At 38.4% G+C, this 23,654-nt stretch overlaps 1 pseudogene; it reads right to left on the bottom strand.

The window, feature by feature from the left end:
• Nucleotides 1–3,799: 3,799 nt before the first annotated feature.
• LOC149123279 (E3 ubiquitin-protein ligase TRIM13-like) lies at nucleotides 3,800–14,331 on the bottom strand (annotated as a pseudogene).
• Nucleotides 14,332–23,654: the final 9,323 nt, after the last annotated feature.

Genomic DNA, 23,654 nt, shown 5'->3' with positions numbered 1-23,654 from the left:
TTCTCTTTTTTCTTCCTCTTCTTCAATACTCTGATATTTTTTGTTTATAATTAACAAGGGGGCTGTAATGATTGATTTTCAGTGTTTTGTTCTAACATAAGCATTTAAGGTTATAAACAATCTCTAAGCACTGGTTTACTGCATCCTCTTTATTCCTTCATGTGTTCCCAACCTGTTTCCATCACAGGCTGCGTGTGTCTCCAGTTCTGAAACCCACATGTACTGACTGGTAAATTAGTGCTTCAGCCAGTAGAGACCCACTTTTTACACTTGTGTGCCCAGGTAATCACAGCCCATCAGCTACCCTTTCCATGTCTGCAAAAGGGCTATGGTCCCTTAAAATCTATCACATCTTGATTTCTTTTAGAGAAGCAATAAAATTTCCCAGACAGTCCAAGTTAGACATTTCTATATATACTACTGGCTACATCTGAGTTGTTGCTTCTAAATCAATCTTTCGTAGCAAACAGAACTGCTCTGATTGTCAGTTTTTTTTCTTTATGGTGTTACCGGCTAATTACCAACTTGCGTTGATGCTAGTGAGATTCACATACCTGATTTTTCTATTAATTAATTTAACATTCTGGAGTGGCCTGAATGTCAAAATTCTGCCCTCATAGAGCATATTTGAAGAAAGTGGTATAAATTATAGCTTTGTGTAAAATAGTTTAAATATTTGAAGTGCTCTGGATAAAAAATAAAATAATGTGATAGATCCCAGTGGAGAGGACAAGGGTTGCTTTAGCCAGAAGAGTTTGAAAGTCCTCACTAATGGATAATACGTGATCTTAAAACATAACAATGGGGAGTAACTTTCAGTGCGGAAGCTAGGAAAAGAGCATCTAAGCTGCAGAAGTGAAAAGCAAATTTAAAGAGTTTAATGAGGGGAAAATATAGATGTATAATTAATGGATAAAAGAGGAAAGATTTGGAAGATGAAGAAAAAAGTGAAACATGGTGACTGCACTTCAAAATGTTTTCTCCAAAATTTTTGAGAAAAATTTAAAGAATTTTAACTTTTAAAAATATGCATTATGATTATACGGTAATTCACTTTATTAAACCATTTTACAATGTGTATAAATTTCAAAACAATATGTACAATGGCCATTCAAGAAATTCATGTAAAATGCATTGAGAGATTATTTTGATTTAAAAACACTTATATCCATATAGATTTTTATAATGGACATTTTCAATGAGTTTTTAAAAATCACCCAGATTCATGAATTTCAAATTTTAATGCACCAAAATAAACTTACCTTTGAATCCCATTTCCATCTTATTTTTTAAAATACACACTGTTGGTGCCAGCGCTGTGGCTCACTTGGCTAATCCTCTGCCTGCGGTGCCAGCATCCCATATGGACACCGGGTTCTAGTCTTGGTTGCTCCTCTTCCAGTCCAGCTCTCTGCTGTGGCCTGGGAGGACAGTGGAGGATGGCCCAAGTGCTTGGGCTCCTGCACCTGCATGGGAGACTGGGAAGAGCACCTGGCTCCTGGCTTTGGGCTGATGCAGCACTGGCCATAGCGGCCATTTGGGGAGTGAACCAACAGAAGGAAGACCTTTCTCTCTGTCTCTCTCTCTCTCACTGTCTATAACTCTACCTGTCAAATAAAAAAAACACATTGTTCATAGTAAATGAATGTATGATGTATATATTTTATTTTTAATTGAAATCTATTTATTTTTTTCCAATAAATAAATAAGAAACATAAATGAGACTCTATTAGTGAATTTTAAGGATGGAGATCTTTCTTTGCCTCTGGTGATTTTAAGAGATCACTTCTCTTGTTGACACTGGACTGTAGGATCCAATGTGTAGACTAATCTTGTTGGGTGCTCCAACAATGACTTATATATTCTTTTCTGATAGAGATTTGAATTTTCCCCCTATTGTTTTCCTGCTTATTTGTTGGTGGGTTACTATTTTAAGAAACACTGAGAGGAACATTATGTGCCCATTATGTCTTTGTGGTCTATTCCTTTCATTTCCTTAGAATAAATTCCTAAAAATGAAATTATTGGGTAAAAGAATGTAATCATTCTATTCTTTCATCAGACAAGATACTCTATTCTTGGGAGTCATGGTGCTTGGGCTGTGACCATTTGAGAAAAGTGAAATAGAAGTTCTTGTTATGGAAGTATTGCTCCTGCCTTCTTGTTTTTTGATTAGGAACCATAGTTTGGGAATTATTAATACATCCAGCTGATGATGAAAACTTTTCCCTTCAGTAGAATGTTACTACAACAATGTGAAAGTCAACGTAGAGCCGGCGCCGTGGCTCACTAGGCTAATCCTCCGCCTTGCGGTGCCAGCACACATGGTTCTAGTCCCGGTCGGGGCACTGGATTCTGTCCCAGTTGCCCCTCTTCCAGGCCAGCTCTCTGCTGTGGCCAGGGAGTGCAGTGGAGGATGGCCCAAGTCCTTGGGCCCTGCACCCCATGGGAGACCAGGATAAGTACCTGGCTCCTGCCATCAGATCAGCGTGGTGCGCCAGCCGCAGTGCGCCAGCAACGGCTGCCATTGGAGGGTGAACCAACGGCAAAGGAAGACCTTTCTCTCTGTCTCTCTCTCTCACTATCCACTCTGCCTGTCAAAAAAAAAAAAAAAAAAGAAAGTCAAGGTAGGATTATAAAAGAAGGAAAATTAAATGAAAAATTAACAAAGATAAAGAAGACATTTTACAAAGGTATAACAACTATGGACTAAAAGAGTGTCCTAAAACACCTTCATGCCGGTCAGCAACTAAGTCATTTCTGGAATGAACAATGTGGATAATTAGGTTAGGATAGTGCTTCTGTTAGGACTCAGGTCAAAGTCACAAGGTATGTAGTAACAATTTACACATTTTATGAGGAAAGATTGACTCTGAAACAGGGACTGTTTAAAAATCACATACTGAGATATAGCCAACATATTCAGATGGGCAGATTTGGATAAAATGAAAACTTCAGTGGAAATAAAACTGAAAGTCATAATCCTGGGGATGAACTTAGTTTTACCAATGTAAAGAGAAGAATCATTATTTCAAGGTACAACACACATTGATAGGCTAAAATGAGAAACTATAAGCAATTCAAATACCAAAATGTTCCATGCTGAATCACAAAAACGGGATTTTCAGATTAATCCAACTTGTATTGTCTCATAGAATTTAGGAAGTTGTTCTGGTTCTGTGGATCTTCAATTGCTCTTCACACAGAATATTTTCTTCTTCTTAGAAATAATGTCTTCTGAATGGCTCTGCAGTCAGCATGAAAGGGTAGGAAATGGCTTTTCAGAGTAGCTGGGCAAACATGCTTCCAAAGTGATTCATTGTATCATTTTATAATATCTCCAGATTTACACATGGAACTTCAGGATTTCATTTTTTTTTTTTGTTCATACTCAAGTCTATGGACTTCAGTTCCTAAGGCATCAATGATATTTTTTCTAAGTTTAAGTGCATAGGTCTCTAGTTCTAGTGTTTCACATCTTCAATTTCATATATCAGTCAAAAATCTTGTCCTTCCAAATAAAGTCTTATAACAACTCATCCATCAAAATGTACCTCTGCATTAAATCTTATTTATCTAACCTGACATCTGTGGCTTTGATGTCATAAACTGCCCTTACAGATCGATCTTTCTCCAGGAGTTCAGTAAGCCGTTGTACTTATTCTGGCTGTCAGGATTGCTATAGAGGCCTTCTGTGTTAGTGTGGATAAGGATTGGTGAGACCACAGCTAATAAGGTGCACCCACCCAAAGAACATAGGCTGACAGAGTGAATTGCCTGCATATTCATCAAATAAAGATCACTTTAGGGATACAGTGGGACTGAAGAAAATGAGAAAGTCAAGCAGAAGGACTACTGCAAATAACTGATAAAAGTGCCAGGGAATCTTGCTAATGAATGTGACAGTGCCCTGAGGCAAAGAAAGTATCCACATCTACTAATTTGATGTTCTCACATTAACTGGTCAATGTTCTTCATCAAAGGGCTTCTGGAAAAATGAAGAGGCAGGTAAAGGGATTTCCTTGATGACCTTGATTTTCTCCCAGAACTCCTACATCTGTTGCAGAAATATCATGGGTTCTTCCAAGTCTTTGAAAGCCTCAGCCATGTTAAAGGCCAATCATTGTTCCTGTAAGGTGGTGTTGAGTTGGTTAACCTCTGGGTCATAAGCTTGCAGAACTGCAAATTTCATGATCTCCAAGTCAGACAGGATTTCATTATCCTTTTGATCCAATGTGTGTTTCAACTTCTCAAAAAATTTCTTAATTTCATCTTAATCTTTAGTCAGTAACTGTGAGTATTTTCTCTTGCTAGTTTCCAGGTATCCAAGTGAGAAAGAGCATCTCCCCTACACGTTGTCTCAAAGCTCTGGAAGAGGAAATCAAAGGCATTCCTTTCCTGAGCAGAGGCATCTTCAATAGATCAGAAGACATACTTGGTGTGGTCAGCAGGAATAGCACAGATCCCACAAATCAGCTGCATATCAGTCAGGCAGAAAACAATGAGGGACTGCCCCAAGAGTCCTTTGTACGCTGGCATCTTGGGAGAAATCTTGACCTTGTTCTACTTTTCCACAATACCCATCAGGGAATAATTAACCTGCAGCCTGCTAACTCCAGCAGCTGACATTTTCTTATGGCAGGAGGGACACTTGAATGATGATAGTCTCCACAATAAATTCTGCACAGTTCCCTCTATGAGACCTTTCAGGCGCTTTTGGCAGAAGTTATGTGAGCAAGGCAAAACTTGAGGATCATCAAACAGATTGCAACAAATTGGGCACATGAGATCTTCAAGCACTACATCACATTCAGGGAGTCTTCTGTAAGTCAGAGGGCACCAAAGACAATGGTATTTCTAGGGAAGAAATGCTATCTTCTGGTTGAGTAAGAAGTACGAGCAGTTAGTCAGCAGCTCCATCCAGCTCTACCAGAAGGAGTGCCTCTGGCATCATGAGGGATATGCCACACCCCCTCCAGCCATGGGGGCCATGTGATATGTGCCAGGAATGGCTGCAAGATGGATTCATGGCCCCACATTACTTCTTTATCATTTTTCAAAAGGGAACATTCCTCAGTCATTAGATGAGTCAGTGTTGTAAGAAAAGAACATGTTTTAAATTGGTTGGCTAAATGAAGATGTTTTCCCTGTTTCTTCCAGTATGACATATCCTACAGATACTAAACTCTAGACTCTTTTAGACAAAACAAAATGTAATTAAAATGTCAGTAGTTATAAGATCTATTTTTTGATTTACATCCTTATTTCACTGTTTGTCAAACATTTTTCTTCAAGCTCATTTTCTCCAAACCCTTGTATAAAATAAAACCCAATGTCCAGTTCTCATTGATCATGCAGATAATATCAACTGATTCAAACAAAGAGAGCTCTCAGAACCGTAATAGCTTAACCTCACCACACCTGCACTGCATGCAGTTCCTGAGGAACTATCAAAGTCTTCAAACATCATTGCTTGGAAACTAGTGGTTTAGATGAAATGTTTTAATCTATGTTTACTTTGCATAGTGTGATTGGTCTCCCGTTACTGATATGCCCATGTAGGAGCCATGAAGTTCAAGTTCTTGAATGATTTTCTTTGATAAAGAACATTAGAAAGTAGAAAATGTTAATGAAATTTTTTTTTTCTAATCGGATCTGTGGCTCTAGCGGCACAAATATTTTCAGCAGTGGGACAGTATTTTAAAATAAAAAGCTCAATGGAAAATCTAACATGTAAAACATATTAAGCCATTTTACATGTAAAATCATGATTTAAAATGTTAATATTCATGAGTGACCCAACCACTAATTAAGTGCAATGTAAGACATTTGCAGGTTTAAAATTACCAAACATTATATTTGCATCAGATGTTATGGTAAGTACTAAAGTTACATAGTGGTGAACAAAATTAACATAACCCCACCCATATCAATCTGATAGTCCAAAAGAGAAAAACTTAAATAACCAAAGAAAAACCTATAAATCTTATGAAAAGTCAATATGTTAGACTCAACATTAAATTTATTTCTACATTTTAATGATCTAACATTAAAAATCCAAGTATAAATAAATAAGTAAAAATTATTTCTTAAAAAGTCAGCCCCTGGTATTCTCTAAGACCATTTTTCATTTAAACAAAGATGACAAAAGAAGTGTTATTCTTGAATTTATAGTAAATTCATTTACCTTAACAACAGACATTAATATGATAGTCAATGTGTTAAAAGCATTTCAATGGATACTTTCATTAGTTTCAAAAATAATTTCATAGAAAATGAATGTCAGCAAATATTTTGAACATTTTTGATAAAATGAAAATAAATGCCCCTAAACAATTTTTTTAAAGATTATTTATTTATTTATTTATCTGACAGGTAGAGTTACAGACAGGAAGAGAGAGAGAGAGAGAAAGCTTTTCCTTCCAATGGTTCACTCACCAAATGGCCTCCATGGCCAGAGCTACGCCAATCTAAAGCCAGGAGCTAAGTCCTTCTTCCTGGTCTCATGTGGGTGCAGGGGCCCAAGCACTTGGGCCATCCTCCACTGCCTTCCTGGGCCACAGCAGAGAGCTGGACTGGAAGAGGAGCAACCAGGACTAGAACTTGGTGTCCATATGGGGTGCCGGTGCTGTGGGCAGAGGATTAACCTAGTGCACCACCGTGCCACCCCACCCCTAAACAATTTAAAATATTGTCAATATAGTGTAAGTTTTTCTCTTAAAGAGGTACAGGGAAGACATTTTATTTCATCCTGAAGTGACAGGTAATCTCTTAGTGTTAAACTCGTACAGTAAAAATGATGCTTGTGTTCACATACATGCACTCTTGTACATATAAATGTCATGCATTTCTTCCAAAACTATGCATACTATACATAAGTAAATAAAAATAATAAATGTTATAAATATTCATTACTTATACATCCATTTTTTAAAAGTTTTTGTTTAATTGGTGACTCTCAATTTTCTTTTATTTTAAAGATTTATTTCTTTATTTGAAAGAGTTACTCAGAGAGAGATGGAGAGGCAGAGAGAGAGAGAGGTCTTCCATCCACTGGTTCACTCCCAATTGGCCACAATGGCCGGAACTGTGCTTATCTGAAACCAGGAGCCAGAAGCTTCTTTCAGGTCTCCCACATGGGCACAGGGGCCCAAAGACTTGGACCATCTTCTACTGCTTTCCCAGGCCATAGCAGAGAGCTGGATTGGAAATGGAGCAGCCAGGACTCAAACCAGTGCCCATATGGGATGCCAGCACTGCAGACAGCAGCTTTACCCACTACATCACAGCACTGGCCCCACATATACATCATTTCTATAAAGCTTTTTTTTTTTTCCCAGAAAACAACTATTTCGTCTTTTGTATCAACATGTGGTACTTGTAAAACTTAGGGAGTATAATCCAATATTTCAAAACATGTATAAGTAGATCAATCAAGTAATTAGTGTTTCCATTTCCTTATAGTTTTTTTCTAAGCTCATCAGCTCCTCCCCTCTAATTGTTCATATAGTATATAATGCAATATTGTGATCTATAGTTACTTTGCTGTACTGGGAAAGCTAAGAACTGATTATTCCTATATAACTAGATTTTCATAACTATTACCTGATGTCATCTGCCCCTCTTCCTTCATCTTTATTTTAATTAAAATTATTTTAGAATTAAAATATTTTAATTTTAAAATTGGTTATCTTCTATAATGACTCCAATTCTAACTTTCTCACAAGCATACTAGTATTTTAAAGCTGAATATCATATGATTATTTTGTATATGAAAAATATAAAAACACCATTGCCTCTGCCTTGCAGTGCTGGTACACTGGGTTCTAGTCTCAGTTGGGGCACTGGATTCTGTCCCAGTTGCCCCTCTTCCATGCCAGCTCTCTGCTGTGGCCAGGGAGTGCAGTGAGGGATGGCCCAAGTCCTGCACCCCATGGGAGACCAGGATAAGTACCTGGCTCCTGCCATTGGATGAGCATGGTGCGCCGGCTGCAGCGTGCCAGCTTCGGCGGCCATTGGAGAGTGAACCAACGGCAAAGGAAGACCTTTCTCTCTGTCTCTCTCTCTCTCACTGTCCACTCTGCCTGTCAAAATAAATAAATAAATAAATAAATAAATAAATAAATACCATTGGTACTCCAAGATGTGCAATAAGTATTGTCATTCTGACTGCATTTTTAAATATAAAGACATGTAAACATGTAATTTCTTTATTTTCTACTGTGAGGCACACAAGTATGCCTCTATTTTTACTCATCTTATCCTAGAAGAAATAGATAAATTCTTGGACACTTACAACATACTTAAATTGAGCCATGAAGATGTAGAAAACCTAAACAGACACATAACAAAGACAGAAATTGAATTAGTAATGAAGACCCTCCCAACAAAGAAAAGCCCTGGACTGGATAGATTCACTGCTGAATTCTACCAAATACTTAAAGAACTAACCAATTCTTCTGAAAATTTTTAATAAATTGAAAGGGAAAGAATCCACCCAAATTCTTTCTATGAAACCAGCATCACCTTAATTGTTAAAGCTGAAAAAGATGTAACAGAAAAAGAGAATTACAGACCAATTTCCCTGATGAACATAGACACAAAAATTTTCAACAAAATTCTGGCCAATTGAATCCAACAACACGACAAAAAGATCATTCGCCTGAACCAAATGTGATTCATTCCTGGTATGCAGGGATGGTTCAACATTTGCAAATCAATGTGATACATCACATCAACAAATTGAAGAACAAAAACCATATGCTTATTTCATTAGATGCAGAGAAAGCATTTGACAAAATACAACACCCTTTCATGATGAAAAATCTAAGCGAATTGGGTTTAGAGGAACATTCTTCAACACAATCAAGGCAATTCATAACAAACCCATGACCAACTCATACTGAATGGGGAAAAGTTGGAAGCACTCCCACTAAGATCCGGTACCAGTCAGGGATGCCCACTCTCACCATTGCTATTCAATATAGTACTGGAAGTTTTAGCCAGAGTCATAAGGCAAGAAAAGAAATCAAAGGGATACAATTCAGGAAAGAGGATGTCAAACTAACCATATTTGCAGATGACATGATTCTATATATAGAGGACCCAACAGAATCCACTAAGAGGTTACTGGAACTCATAGAAAAGTTTGATAAAGTAGCAAGATATAAAATCAATACACAAAAACCAACAGCCTGTATATACACAGACAATGCCATGGCTGAGAAAGAACTTCTAAGGTCAATCCCATTCACAATAGCTACAAAAAAGTCAAATACCTTGGAATAAACTTAACAAAGGATGTCACAGATCTCTACAATGAAAATTACAAAACATTAAATAAAGAAATAAAAAAAGACACAAAAAATGGACAAATTTTCCATGTTCATGGATTGGAAGAATCAATACATCAAAATGTCTATTCTTCAGAGAGTAATTTACAAAGTCAATGTGATACCAATCAAAATACCAATGTCACTCTTCTCAGATCTAGAAAAAATGGTGCTTAAATTCATATGGATCCACAGGAGACTTTGAATAGCTAAAACAATCTTATACAACAAAAACAAAGTTGGAGACATCACAATACCATACTTTAAGACATCATACAAGACAATTATAATCTAAACAGCCTGGTACTGGTACAAAAACAGATGGACAGATCAGTGTAACAGACGAGAAACACCAGAAATCAATCCAAACATCTACAACCAACTTATATTTGACCAAGGAGCTAACCAATCCCTGGAGGAAGGGCAGCCTCTTCAACAAATGCTGCTGGGAAAACTGGATTTCCACATGCAGAAGTATGAGACAAGACCCCTACCTTACACCTTACACAAAAATCCACTCAACATGGATTAAAGATATAAATCTATGATCTGATTTCATCAAATTATTAGAGAACATTGGGGAAACCCTGCAAGACATTGGCCAGGCAGAGTTCTTGGAAAAGACCCTGGAGGCACAGGCAGTCAAAACCAAAATTAGCAAACAGGATTACTTCAAATTGACAAGTTTCTGTATGGCAAAAAGAAACAGTCAAGAAAAAGAAGAGGCAACCAACAGAATGGGAGAAATTATTCACAAATTATTCAACTGATAAAGGATTAATAACCAGAATCTAAGAGATCAAGAAACTCCACAACAACAAAACAATCAACCCAGTTAAGAGATGGGCCAAGGACTTAAACAGACATTTTTCAAAAGAGGAAATCCAAATGACCAACAGACACATGAAAAAAGGTTCAGGATCATTAGCTATCATGGAAGTGCAAATCAAAACCACAATGAGGCTTCACCTCACTCTGTTTAGAATGACTTTCATACAGAAATAAACAAACAATAAATGATGGTGAGGATTTGGGGGAAAAGGTACACTAATTCACTGTTGGTGGGAATGCAAACTGGTAAAATCACTATAGAAGACAGTTTGGAGATAGTTCAGAAATCTGAATATAGTCCTATCATATGACCCAGCCATCCCATTCCTTAGAATTTACCCAAGGGAAATGAAATCAGCCATCAAAAGAGTTATCTGCACTTTCTTGTTTATTGCACCTCAATTCACAATAGCTAATATATGGAATTAACAATCTAGTCACCCATCAATGGAAGATGGGTCATTTGCAACAAAATGGATGAATCTGGAAAAATCATACTTAGTGAAATAAGGCAGTCCCAAAGGGACAAATACCATATGTTCTCCCTATTCTGTGACAACTAACAGAGCACCTAAAAGGAAACCTGTAGAAGTAAAATTGATACGATGAGAAGCAAAGACTTGAACAGCCCTTGTCTTGAATGTCAAGGAACAGCTTATTATCTCATTTTTTTCTACATAATACCATTGGTTGTACTCTTTACTTAAAATAGAATTAATCATAGGTGTATTAATTCAATGGAAAATATATCCCAGTAAAAAATAAGGGTGGAAATAAGAGAGATACAAGCTGTACAGTTTGGAGCACATTCCCACAGACTTACCTAAGGGTAAACCTAAAAATGTGCCATGAGACTCTCAATCTCATTAAGCTGGATGGCTTCAATGCCACCTTATGTATTACAGTGATTGTATTAAGTGCATAATTGATCATATAGATAGGGTTAAGTGTCAAAGGGATCAAATAAATAAGACCAAGTGTCTGGTAATAACAATAGATAGAATTAAAAAGCAGAGATGTTCCAACATGGGAAGCAGACCGCACAGCGGACTCATAGTATGAGAAATGCCCTAAACAGCACTCTGACCTCAGAATCAGCCCTTAAGGCATTCAGATCTTCCTAAAAAGCCCATGAGAGCATTTCAGGTATGGAGAGCCAAGACATTGTGGCAAAAAATGTTCTACATGAAGGATCTGTGTGAGTGAGATCCCATTGGAAAGAAGGGGCCATCAAAGAAGGATGTACTTTTCTCTGAAGAGAGGAGAGAAATTCCACTTTGCTTATGGCCCTGTCTAAATATTGCTGGAGTTTGTGGACTCAAAAGACTTCCATAGACTTTGCAGCTCATGTCAAGAAACTCAGGTGATCATTGACAACATAAATAAGAGTTAATTGTTCAATCAACAACTGGAGTCCTGTGCACTTACTCCCCATGTAGGACCTCTGTCTTTAATGAGTTGTACTATGATAATTAATTGCAAAACTTGTTTTCAAACAGTACTGTATACTGTGGCCTGAAGCACTGGCATCCCATATGAGTGCCGGTTTCTAGTCCTGACTGCTCAACTTCCTATCCAGCTCTCTGCTATGGCCTGGACAAACAGTACAAGATGGCCCAAGTCCTTGGGCCTCTGCACCTGCATGGGAGACCTGGAGGAAGCTCCTGGCTCCTGGCTTCAGATTGGTGCAGCTCCGGTCATTGAGGCCAATTGAGGAGTGAACCATCGAGTGCAAGACCTCTCTCTCTCTCTCTCTCTCTTTCTCTCTCTGCCTCTCCTACCTCTGTGTAACTCTGACTTTCAAATCAATCAATCAATAAAAAATAATATGAAACTACCATATGGCATATAATCCACATGCTAGTGGTAACATAGAAAGGTTTAACAGATGAATTAAACCTGAAATACTTCAAGACAATAATAATAAAAAAAATTGCAAAATGCCCTAGACATTGCAGTTTTTGAATTAAACTCCAGAACAAGAATAAACACAGGACACCCACATAAAGCATAACACAAAATGCCAATGATTTATTAGAAGTAACACCACAACAAAATTCAAAACACAAAGTCAAACCTTATAAGTTAATTTAAAAAAACATTTAAGGATCAAATGTTACCCTCACAAGAAATTATAGCTAACAGACCAGGAAACACATACTGGACTACAAGCAATAAAGAACAATTAAAACTCCCAAGGAGAGATGAGTTAATATTTGTTGTAAACTCAGGTCAATACTCTTGTGCTGGGGCTAGCACTGTGGTGCAGCAAGTTAATGCCCTGGCCTGAGGTGCCAGCAAGCCATATGGGCACCATTTGAGACCCAGCTGCTCCACTTCTGATCCAGGTCTCTGCTGTGGCCTGGGAAGGCAGTGGAAGATGGCTCAAGTCCTTGGGCCCCTGCACCCATGTGGGAGACCCAGAGGAAGCTCCTGGATCTTGGCTTCAGATCGGCACAGCTCCAGCCATTTTGGCCAACCAACGGATGGAAGACCTCTCTCTCTTTCTCTGCCTCTCCTCTCTCTGTGTAACTCTGACTTTCAAATAAATGAATAAATCTTAAAAAAAAAAAAAAAAAAAAAAAAACCTTGTGCTTATCTGAAGTAGGATCATGCCAGCAAATAGCCAACCCAATCTGGATCCATCAACAATACAGGCCATCACTACCTTCATAAAACCATTACTGCCCTTGGATGGATTTATGACAACCAACTACTAGACATCCTGGTGAGTATCCTGCACAAGAGTCCAACCTCAGAGTTTGAGCCCAACATCTTCAACATTTACACTGACACAGACATTAAATTTAACACTCAATAACACTGATCTACCCTGATGATGGGATGCCAATCTGCCTGTGCAACCCCATGAAATCAACTTCAAGGTTCTTCCAAACATACTTCTTACAATATATACAACCTGTTTAACCTTTACTGCAGTTGTCCTGTCTGACATTAACATTTTATGAACAGTCAGTGAACAGCAGTGACTGGTAGAGAAAGCTCATCTCCAACTACACCTTCTGTTTGATCAAAACCTTAAAAGAATAAAATTCAATGGATATTAATAATTGGACTATAATCAGTACAAACCCATATACATATATGGTAGACCTGTAGAGCCCAGATGGAATTATACAAAGATTCCATTCATCACCTTTTACACTGGATCAATTCCCAATTGGATACACAACCCAGGAATGTGAATAAAGAGCCCAGGAGTGTATGGAAACAGATGAAAATTATGAAGATTTCATCTTGATTGATGATGAGACAGATGGCATTGGTATAAATCAAGAATAGTTCATCAAAAATATAATAACCTATATCGATGACTTACTTCCACAATTAAATATTCATCATCTCACCATTGTATACCAATTATTGGGATGACCAATCAGAAGACATCTTGACAAACTTTACTACTGCTCCTGAGACAGAAACAGAATAGTATGAGATGCCTCATCATTTCCTATATTATCCTTCAATTTCTTCAAATTTCAATCTCAAGCCTCCCCCCCCCATATTTCACCACCAACCCTGCTACTCCAATCTACAATCATACTGACAATCTGGAAACATCTTGATGAAAATATTACCAAAGTGGCCAGACACTTTTATTATAAATAGCTTGCCAAAAACATCTCTTATAACATTAATAACTTTTATGCCAAATATGCCTTCTGCTTTTATGTAAGTCAGTATGTTTATACAGAACAATGCAAAGAATACTGCAAAGCAAATAGAAGATATAGTGTCTGGCAAGCAGAGTTTTGGCCAGTGAACAATTTGGCAGAGCTTTGACAAGATGCAGCAGATCCACTCAGCCATCACTTGCAATAAGCCATTGTTGCCCAAGAGGATGGAAAGCAGTTGTGAGGCTTGATTTTTATCCCCCCTCTGGAGTAGGTGGGCAGTGATTGTGATCTAGGGCATCCCCAATCACAGGCCCATCCTTTTTGGGTGTCACCAACCAGAAGTTGGTTTTGGGTGTGGCCAATGGTGTGATAGAAGCCTTCTGAGTGAGATCAATTGTGATACAGTAAAGTGGGTGAAGTAAAGTAGTGGCCAGCTGGTTGGCTGCTTCTTTATGATGTAATGTTCTCCTGTCCTTATCGTGCTGACAAGCTGTGTCTGTTTCTGGCAGAAGATCTGGGCAGTTCCTCATGCTTAGTAGCATTAGCTAAAGTAACTCGATCTTGGTTTGATTTTTCTCTTTCTTTTTGGGCTAGTGGTGCTCTGTAACTCTTTTGGGACTCCTGCAGGATTCCCTACAATGTGCCAGCAGGAGTTGTTTATTTTGAAATTGGAGATATAGATTCAATGGGGATCCTTGAGAAGACAAAGTGGGAAAGCCACACTCAATTGTTGCTGACTTCCCTTTGTCAACTCAATTCCTCTGTCTGAATTAATGTTATACCTCCCACATAGTGATTAGCGCTTGTAATTTCAAGCCGCTTATCAATGACCTGAGTACTAATACATATTTTGTGTTAAATCTACAAAAATGTATATAATGTAGCTGCTGTGGTAAACATAAAAAGAGTGATAATCAGAGTGGAATTGACTGAGGATCTTACAAGAATTAAGATCCAAGTCAATCTTGTAATAATCATTAATGAAAATATATACATTCATGCATCTCATGTCTGATTAGGTTTAGTCCTATATTAATTCATTTAATATTCTTTAGAAACAGACATAGATAAGATAAATACCACTTTCCTCTTCACCATCCACAGAAAACCTGCTCCCTGAGTTAATCATTCTATTAAGTTTAGTTTTCTCAAGCATTTTTAGCCATGTCTACATATAGAATGCATAACAAAGATGAGAATTCTCATTTTATGCATACTTGATTTTGGAATATTAGTGTATAAAGTGTTACATGAATTCAAATAATTAAATGTACATGTTTTAAAATGATCTGAAATACAAATTTTTAATTACTTATGGAGATATTATGTTCACTTAATTATCATGTAACTTTTCCATTCAGAGTGTACAATTGAGTGGTTTTAACAGATATATGGACTCATGATGGCTGTCAATTAAGAACACATTTACCACTTCAGCTACAAACTCAGTACCCTATAACTGTTCCTTAATGATGGCTTCATCCCTCCAACCCGAACTAAACACAAATCTAGTTAGTTTTTTTCATAGAATTTTGTACTGTGAACATCCCATTTGATGGATGCAGGTTTCCAAGAGTTCCCATGCCCAATGTGGAGCCCATCCACAAGTTGGGCCTGGGGCCCACCTCACAATTGCACTCACAGTGCACAGGAACAGCAACAGGCCCATGGAAAGGAGGAGAAGTAGAGATGATTTCTCACATCCAAGGTATCCAGTCAACTGGCAGAAAGGAAAACTTCCCATTCTTGGCTTCACACAATTGGACTGCAGTTTACTGACAATGATTCAGGAGAGGAGAGGGAAAGAGAAAATCTAAATTCAAATATCACTGAATTTCCATGCTGTTACTTAATCTTAGCAGATTTAAAAAAAAAAGATTTATTTATTTGGAAGGCAAAGTTACAGAGAGTCAGAGGCAGAGAGAGAGAGAGAGAGAGAGAAAGTCTTCCATCCATTTTTTTCTCATTCACTCTCCAGATGGCTGCAACTACCAGACATGCACTGATCCAAAGCCAGAAGGCAGGAGCTTCTTTCAAGTCTCCCAAGAGGGTTCAGGGGCCCAAAGGCTTGGGCCATCCTCTACTGCTCCCCCAGACCATAGCAGAGAGCTGGATCAGAAGTGGAGCTTTACCCACTATGCCACAGCACCAGCCTCAATCTTAGTAGATTTTAGCAGTTATGTTTTCATTCACGGCTGTTTTTGAGACCATTTAAAGAGCATTTAGAGGGTTGGATTTCTGTTTATATTTAAGGAATTTTCACCAATTTAAGAATAATGTAGGTCTACATAACTACTTGCTGTCCTATAAGAAATCTTTATAAAGATCTTTCAATTGTAATGAATTGTAATGAACAAGTAATTCATGAATTACTTATAATTGTCATACAGTAATGACACATTAACTCTGACAATTAACATCATCAATCAATTGTCAATATCCTGAGAGTCACATGGTTATTGACATCCTTTGGAGGCTTTGAGGAAGCCAAAGTGTCATATGTGTTGTTATACTTTAGCAATTAAAAAATTCTAGAGGCCAGAGTTCTGGTGTAGCAGGTAAAGCTGCCGCCTGTGGTGCTGGCAACCCATGTGGGTGCCAGTTCAAGTCCTGGCTGCTCCACTTCCAATCCAACTCTCTGCTATGGCCTGGGAAAGCAGTGGAAGGTGGCCCAGGTCCTTGGACCCCTGCACCCATGTGGGAGACCTGGAGGAAGCTCCTGGCTCCTGGCTTTGGATCGGCGCAACTCTGGCCATTGCAGACAGTTGTGGAGTGAACCAGCAGATGGAAGATCTCTCTATCTCTCTGCCTCCCCTTCTCTCTCTGTGTAGCTCTGACTTTCAAATAAATAAATACATCTTTAGAAAAAAATTCCGTACTAGTCACCCCAAGTTCATTGAATTAGTAAAATTCATTCACGTATTTAAAACACCTTTGACAATAATTTTGAAAACCTTAGATGATACATAAAATTTCAAGGAATTGAAAATTCATTGATAATGAAGTATGAACTTAATTTAATAGGTAATGAAAAGATAAACGAGAGAATATGCCAAAATTTTAGTTGCATCAATAGATTATGCCTTTTTGGATTGTTTCTTTCCTATGTGTTCTATAATCCTAATGGCTAATTTAGAGCAACAAGTTAAAATTTGCAAGGTCTTTAAGAAAACATCTCTCATGTAGACTAGTCTATATTGATGTAAGGCATGATTTCTAGAAATCATGTATTCGAAATCATGTATTCTAATGTTTAATTTTTAGGAACAATGAATGGTGGATGCCATATATATGTGTAACTGCAGATTTTATTACCGGTTTTCTACTTCTCATCACAGTTAATTGTTCCCTAATTTCATCATATCAGATATTATATTGATTTTACCTATACAAAACACTTAGACATCCCATACTGGTTTGTGTATGTGTATACAAGTGTAAGTGTCTGTGTGTGTATGTGTGTTCATGCAGGTGCCATATAAGACAGCGATTGTATTGAAAATGCTGTGAGGAGCCCTACTCCTAACTTCAAATATTCAGTCCTCCTTAGAACTGCCCACCTCTGAGGCAGAGCAGTGGGTCCCTTTTCATTGTTCTGGGCTGAACTGTTTGTCCTCAAAATTCATATCTTGAAACACTAATCCCAGGGGCCAGCATCATGGCACAGGTTAATCCTCTGCCTGTGGCACCGGCATCCCATATGGGCACCAGTTCTAGTCCCACCTGCTCCTCTTCTGATCCCGCTCTCAGCTATGGCCTGGGATAGCAGTGGAGGATGGTCAAGTCCTTGGGCCCCTGCACCCGCATGGAAGACCAGGAAGAAGTACCTGGCTCTTGGCTTCAGATCGGCGCATCTCTGGTTATTAAAAAAAGAAAAGAAACACTAATCGCAAATTAAACTATTTACCAATAAAACAATTAAATAGGTAGTTGAGTTTTTTTTCCCCCCTCTCATTCTGGTGTGTTGAACTGATTTTGTCTCTTTGCTGCAAAAGGGAAATGGAAAGTTTTATTAAAAGCTGTGAGATGTTTTTATACTCTCTTTCAAAATATGGAAATGCATATTAGTCATATTTAATGTGAAAGAGTTCTGAAGTACAATGTAGTAAGCAGAAACGGGTAGGATCTTTAAGTCAAAATGGAAAATGATCTACTAATTCGAATCATATATTACTAAGTGTGATTTACCCTACCAGAGGAAACCTCCATGGTGTCTCTCACTGTTTCCTTCAGAGAAGTAGTCATTATTCAAAGATGTAGAAATACACATATTGCTAATAAGTTTCAAATGCCTGATTAAGGAATGGGAGTATTAATTTCTTGGTAGCTGTCAAATCACTGGACCGAAAACTCAGAAATAATTGACCTCTTCAAACCAAACCAAGAGATGCTGTAAACACTCAAAGGGCAAGCTCTGAGACCTGGGGCCCTTTGTGTCACTTCTTAGGAGCAGGTGCCAGGGTGTGCTCAGCCATCCCCGCCCCACACACCAGTGGGTCTGTAACAATAAGTCCTTTCTCAAACGTGTGATATTTGCAGCATGATGTGTGTGTGTGATTAGAGCCAACTGCGGTTGATTGGTTGCTAACTAAAAGGCTAGAGCTCAAGAGCAGCATGCAGGAGAGCAGTGGGCATGTGGAGTGGTGTCATCACAGAGAAGGGGCTGTGCTGGTGGGTTCTGCTGCCATCTGGAAGAAGTCAGTACACTGTAATTACCGCTTGGCCAGTGACAGTCTGTTGCATCCAGAGCCGAAAACTTGCCCAGATGTGATTTTTATAATAAAGGTGATATGCCAAATAACTTTTTAAAAAAAGATTTATTTATTCAAAAGTCAGAGTAAAGCAGAGGAGAGGCAGAGAGAGAGGTCTTCCATCTGATGGTTCACTTCCCAGTTGGCCGTAATGGCCGGAGCTGTGCCAATCAGAAGCCAAGAGCCAGGAGCTTCTTCTGTGTCTCACTTGTGGGTGCAAGGGCCCAAGAACTTGAGCCATCTTCTACTGCTTTCCCAGGCCATAGCAGAGAACTGAATCAAAAGCGGAGCAACTGGGTCTTAAAGTGGCTCACATAAATGATGCTGGCACTTCAGGCCTGGGCGTTAACCCACTGCCTGATATTAAAATAGTGCACTCAGAGAATTTCATCATGACAGCCTCCATTTTGGACTACCCCTTCAGCACTGTAAGTTTCTACAGCACCAACAGCAGTGTGGGCCATGAAGGATTCTTGCTGGGAGAGATAAGAGGGAACTTTCAGCATCAGTGAGTCATGCATTAGAAAGAAAGAATTTCTGCAAATTTAAATCCATAACCATCAGCTTTGTTCAAAACTTCATTTTCTGTAACTGTGAAAATGAAATTAAGGGAGAGATTTGAGACAGAATTCTTAAAGATATGTGAAAGAAGGTTACTGAGTGGTACATAACTTGGCAAACCTGCAGGTTTTATATAAGGAACAGATCATCCATAAACAGCTCACTCACACCACCAGAGTGTCCAATCTTGGCTTCCTTCTCTTCAGCTTCACCTCCACTATCAGCAATTTTATTCCTGTTTTAGAATTTAGGCTCTCTTTAGTTCAATTTGAAAGTATAATCAGAGGATATCACTACTCCCAATCTAGGTAATACTAGCAAGCAAAAACACAGTGTCTTCAGTGTCAAACACTGTTCAGTATTATGCCAAACTTATTAAAGAACATGATACAGGAATTTTTACAATGATGGAATAATAAAAATCATTAGAGCAATTTATCAGGTTTATAGTGCACACAAAAAGAAAGTGCTGTCAGTGTGTCAAATGTAGAGTGCAGCGTGCAAATTGTTGAGTATTATCAGGGAGAAGTGAAAAAATTAAGACAAATCATGCTGGGTAAAAGTATATGGGAACAAGATTTCAGCAGGCAATGTTAAGCAGGGAAGCACCACATAGAAGTATGCAATCATTGTTTATTCAATGGATGCCCTAGTCTGGGTTCACAGCTGGGAGGTAGAAATACACTTGGAGATGCAGAGGTTCCTTATCCTCTTCAGGATGAGCTTTACCCAACCAAGACAGTATTCTCAGTCATTCTCACATGGAAGCAAGTGTCTTTTTGCCTTTATCTCAGCTGTGGGCTCTTTCAATTATGCTTCCTCCACTGCTGGACTTAAGTATCCTGCAAGTGGAGCAGATTTTCTTCCCCAGAAGAGCAGCTAGGGACAACAGTGGGGAATCAGGTGTCAATGATTGTAAAAATTTAATCAACCCTACAGAGCCCTCTAGTGGTGAATAGTCACATTCAAATGATTCATGACCCATTATTATAGCCCAATGAGGACCCCAGCAACACTCAGACCTCCCAGAGTTAATTCAACCAAAGAGGCTCTCCAGTTAGCACACCTTCTCTTGCTTGTTATTGAGAGAGGCACTTGAGGACTTAATCTAGGAGAGCTTCCATGTCAGATGCTTTGACCCTCAAGAGGAGAGTTCTTGCACACAGTAATCATAAGCCTCTCTCCCTGGTCCATGTCCTTGGATGCAATGTGCAAGCTTCATGACACAGAAAAATTAACAAAAAGAAAGAAAGAAAAAAAGAAAAAGAACAAAGAAAAAGAAATAAAGAGAAAGAAGAAAAAAGAAAGAAGAAAAGAAAAGAAATAAAGAGAAAGAAGAAAGAAAAAAGAGAAAAAGAGAAAGAAAGGAAGAAAGAATGAAAGAAAGAAGAAAGAAAAAGAGAGAAAAAGACAGAGGAAGGAAGGAAGGAAGGAAGGAAGGGAGGGAGGGAGGGAGGGAGGGAGGGAGGGAGGGAGGAAGGAAGGAAGGAAGGAAGGGAGGAAGGAAAAAATTGTGTTGTGATACAACTCATGGGTTTACCATAAATTTAGATAAAGTGGGGGCCGGTGCTGTGCCACAGTCATTAAGCCTCTGCCTGTGGCACTGGTATCCCATACAGGTACCAGTTCATGTCTCGGCTGCTCCATTTCCAATCCAGCTCTGTGCTAATGACCTGGGAAAGCAGTGGATGGTGGCCCAAGTGCTTGGACCCCTGCACCCATGTGAGAGACCCAGAAAAATCTCCTGGCTCCTGGATTTGGATTGGCTCAGCTCTGGCCATTGTGGCCATTGGGGAGTGAACCAGCAAAGGGAAGACCTCTCTGTCTCTCTCCTGTCTGTCAAATAAGTAAGTAAATATTTAAAAAAAATAGATAAAGTGAAATTTTTCTGTGTAATTTCTGTTCTATAAAGTAAATCAGAAATTAGAGACTAAGCATAATTGGTTTTCCAATGTTTTGTAAATCAAAAATTTACCTCTTGTAGATTCATGCAGTAAAATATACTTTTTCAAAGAGGGACAATTTTAACAAGAGCCTTCAAAGTATTTTCTATGATGAGCCAAATTCACTGTTGTCAGAAAAAAAATTTTAAATTTTAGGAAGGCCTAATAGAATGAATCAGATGTGCCTTCTATTCACATGACTTTGTAAGATTAAGAGAGAGTGCTTTGTTTCAACCTTTTTTTTTTTTTTTGACAGGCAGAGTTAGACAGAGAGAGAGAGATGGAGAGAAAGGTCTTCCTTCCATTGGTTCACCCCCCAAATGGCTGCTACGGCCAGCATTGCACCAATCCAAAGCAAGGAGTCAGTTGCTTCATCCATGTTTCCCATGTGGGTGCAGGGCCCAAGCACTTGGGCCATCCTCCACTGCCTTCCTGGGCCACAGCATAGAGCTGGACTGAAAGAGAAGCAACCAGGACAGAACCAGTGCCCCAACCAGGACTAGAACCCAGAGTGCCAGCGCCACAGGTGGAGGATTAGCCTAGTGAGCCATGGCGCCAGCCTGTTTCAACCTTTTTCTACTAGGCTGATGAATATTGTCACTTGAAATGTTTTCATTTAAAACTGAATTCTAATTACCAATAATCAATCATTCAAATTAGTACATGATAATAGACATTAATTACTTTTCTTTTAGTATATCATAGTGACAAAACTGCAGTAGTAGCACATTTAGTTTGTTCTGGAGTCCTTATTAAAATATTTTTTTTCTTGAAACTGTTTTGCTTTCCTAGTTTCTTTTTTAAAAAATTATTGATTTACTTACCTGAAAGTCAGACTTTTCAGAAGAGAGAGAGGGAGAAGGAGAGAGAGGAAGACAGGGAGAGTACAAAGTACTGTTTGAAGATTACTTTTACAGTTAATTCTCATAGTACAACACATTAAGGACAGAGGTCCTACATGGGGAGCAAGTGCACAGTGACTCCTGTTGTTGATTTAACAATTGACACTCTTATTTATGGTGTCAGTAATCACCCGAGGCTCTTGTCATGAGCTGCCAAGGCTATGGAAGTCTCTTGAGTTCACAAACTCTGACCTTATTTAGACATGGCCATAATCAAAGTGGAAGTTCTCTCTTCCCTTCAGAGAAAGGTACCTACTTCTTTGATGGCCCGTTCTTTCCACCAGGATCTCACTCACAGAGATCTTTCATTTAGGTCATTTTTTGCCACAGTCTCTTGGTTTTCCATGCCTGAGAAACTCTCATGGGCTTTTTAGCCAGATCTGAATGCCTTAAGGGCTGATTCTGAGGCCAGAGTGCTGTTTAGGGCATTTGTCATTCTATGAGTCTGCTGTGTATCCTATTTTCCATGTTGGATCATTCTCTGCTTTTTAATTCTATCAATTATTATTAGCAGGCACTGATCTTTTTTATGTAATCCCTTTGACATTTAATGCTATATTTATGATCGATTATGAACTTAAACTGATCACTTTAACTAGTAAGATGGCATTGGTAAATGTCAACTTAATGGGATTTGGAGTCCCATGACCTATGGCAAGAGAACAAATTTTTCAAATGCTGTTTAATTAAAAGCATATCCATGGGGTCTTGTATATTTTTTCTTATTTAATCTTTGAAGTACACCTCTACTTATGGATTGAATTCTTAATTCTGTGTGAGGAGAAATGTAGGTCAAAGTTTTCGTAATATAACAAAATTGCCTTGCAAAATATAACATGGCAAGAATTTGCATTCATGTGTACTTATTTTCAAAGCTCAGAATCCTAAACATGTACATCTTTAGGGGTGCATATCAGATGCAAATTTTATCTGGAATATTACCTTCTAGCTTGTTCACACTATTGTTCTATATGACTCATTTGTAGTACTGCAAGAGGATTCCCCCTCTATTGGACCCATTTGCAATAACACCAACCTCTTATTCATATTTTCCAGTTCACTGTAGTTATTCATTTAATCATACATTAAAAAAGACTCTAAAATCTCATTCACCATGTCTTCTGGTTAAGGATGTAAACTTGGTAACTCCAAACATTTGCAGATCCTGTGACTGCATCTGACAGAGCATATGACTAGTGTATTTATACTGGTTTAACTAAACTCATCTTTACAAAATCACTTAATATGTGTATCTGTCTATATCTAAAAGTTATACAATTTTTTGTTCATGAGTACTTCATATCATCATGCATGGATTGAGTGTTTTCACATATTCACATCACCATTCCCTTTTCATGTGGAATGGATAATATGGCATAATGTCTCTACTGATGCCATAAGAGTTATACATAGGGGCTTGCACTGTGGCATGTGCTGGCATGCAGCATAAAGAACTGAGTTTCCTGAAACAGAGAGTGGGAATGTGGGGACAAGGACGCAAAGAATGGAGCCAAGACAAATCCTGATCAAGGCTCATTTATTCAACAAGTCCAGTAGTATTTAAACATGACCAGTCATACACAAGAAGGCACACAAAAGATTTACATATCCAAAAGACTTTTGGTGTTACAAAGGGTTCCCAATAAGGTTCTTCTGCTTAACAGATCACAAAATGTTATCAATCATTGATTACAAG

Source organism: Oryctolagus cuniculus, chromosome 12 (assembly GCF_051225735.1).
Source record: "Oryctolagus cuniculus isolate XC-2025 breed Fujian yellow rabbit chromosome 12, ASM5122573v1, whole genome shotgun sequence".
Classification (NCBI taxonomy): Eukaryota; Metazoa; Chordata; class Mammalia; order Lagomorpha; family Leporidae; genus Oryctolagus; species Oryctolagus cuniculus.
The sequence above is the reverse complement of the archived record's forward strand: the minus strand, read 5'-3'. Positions and strand labels throughout refer to the sequence as shown.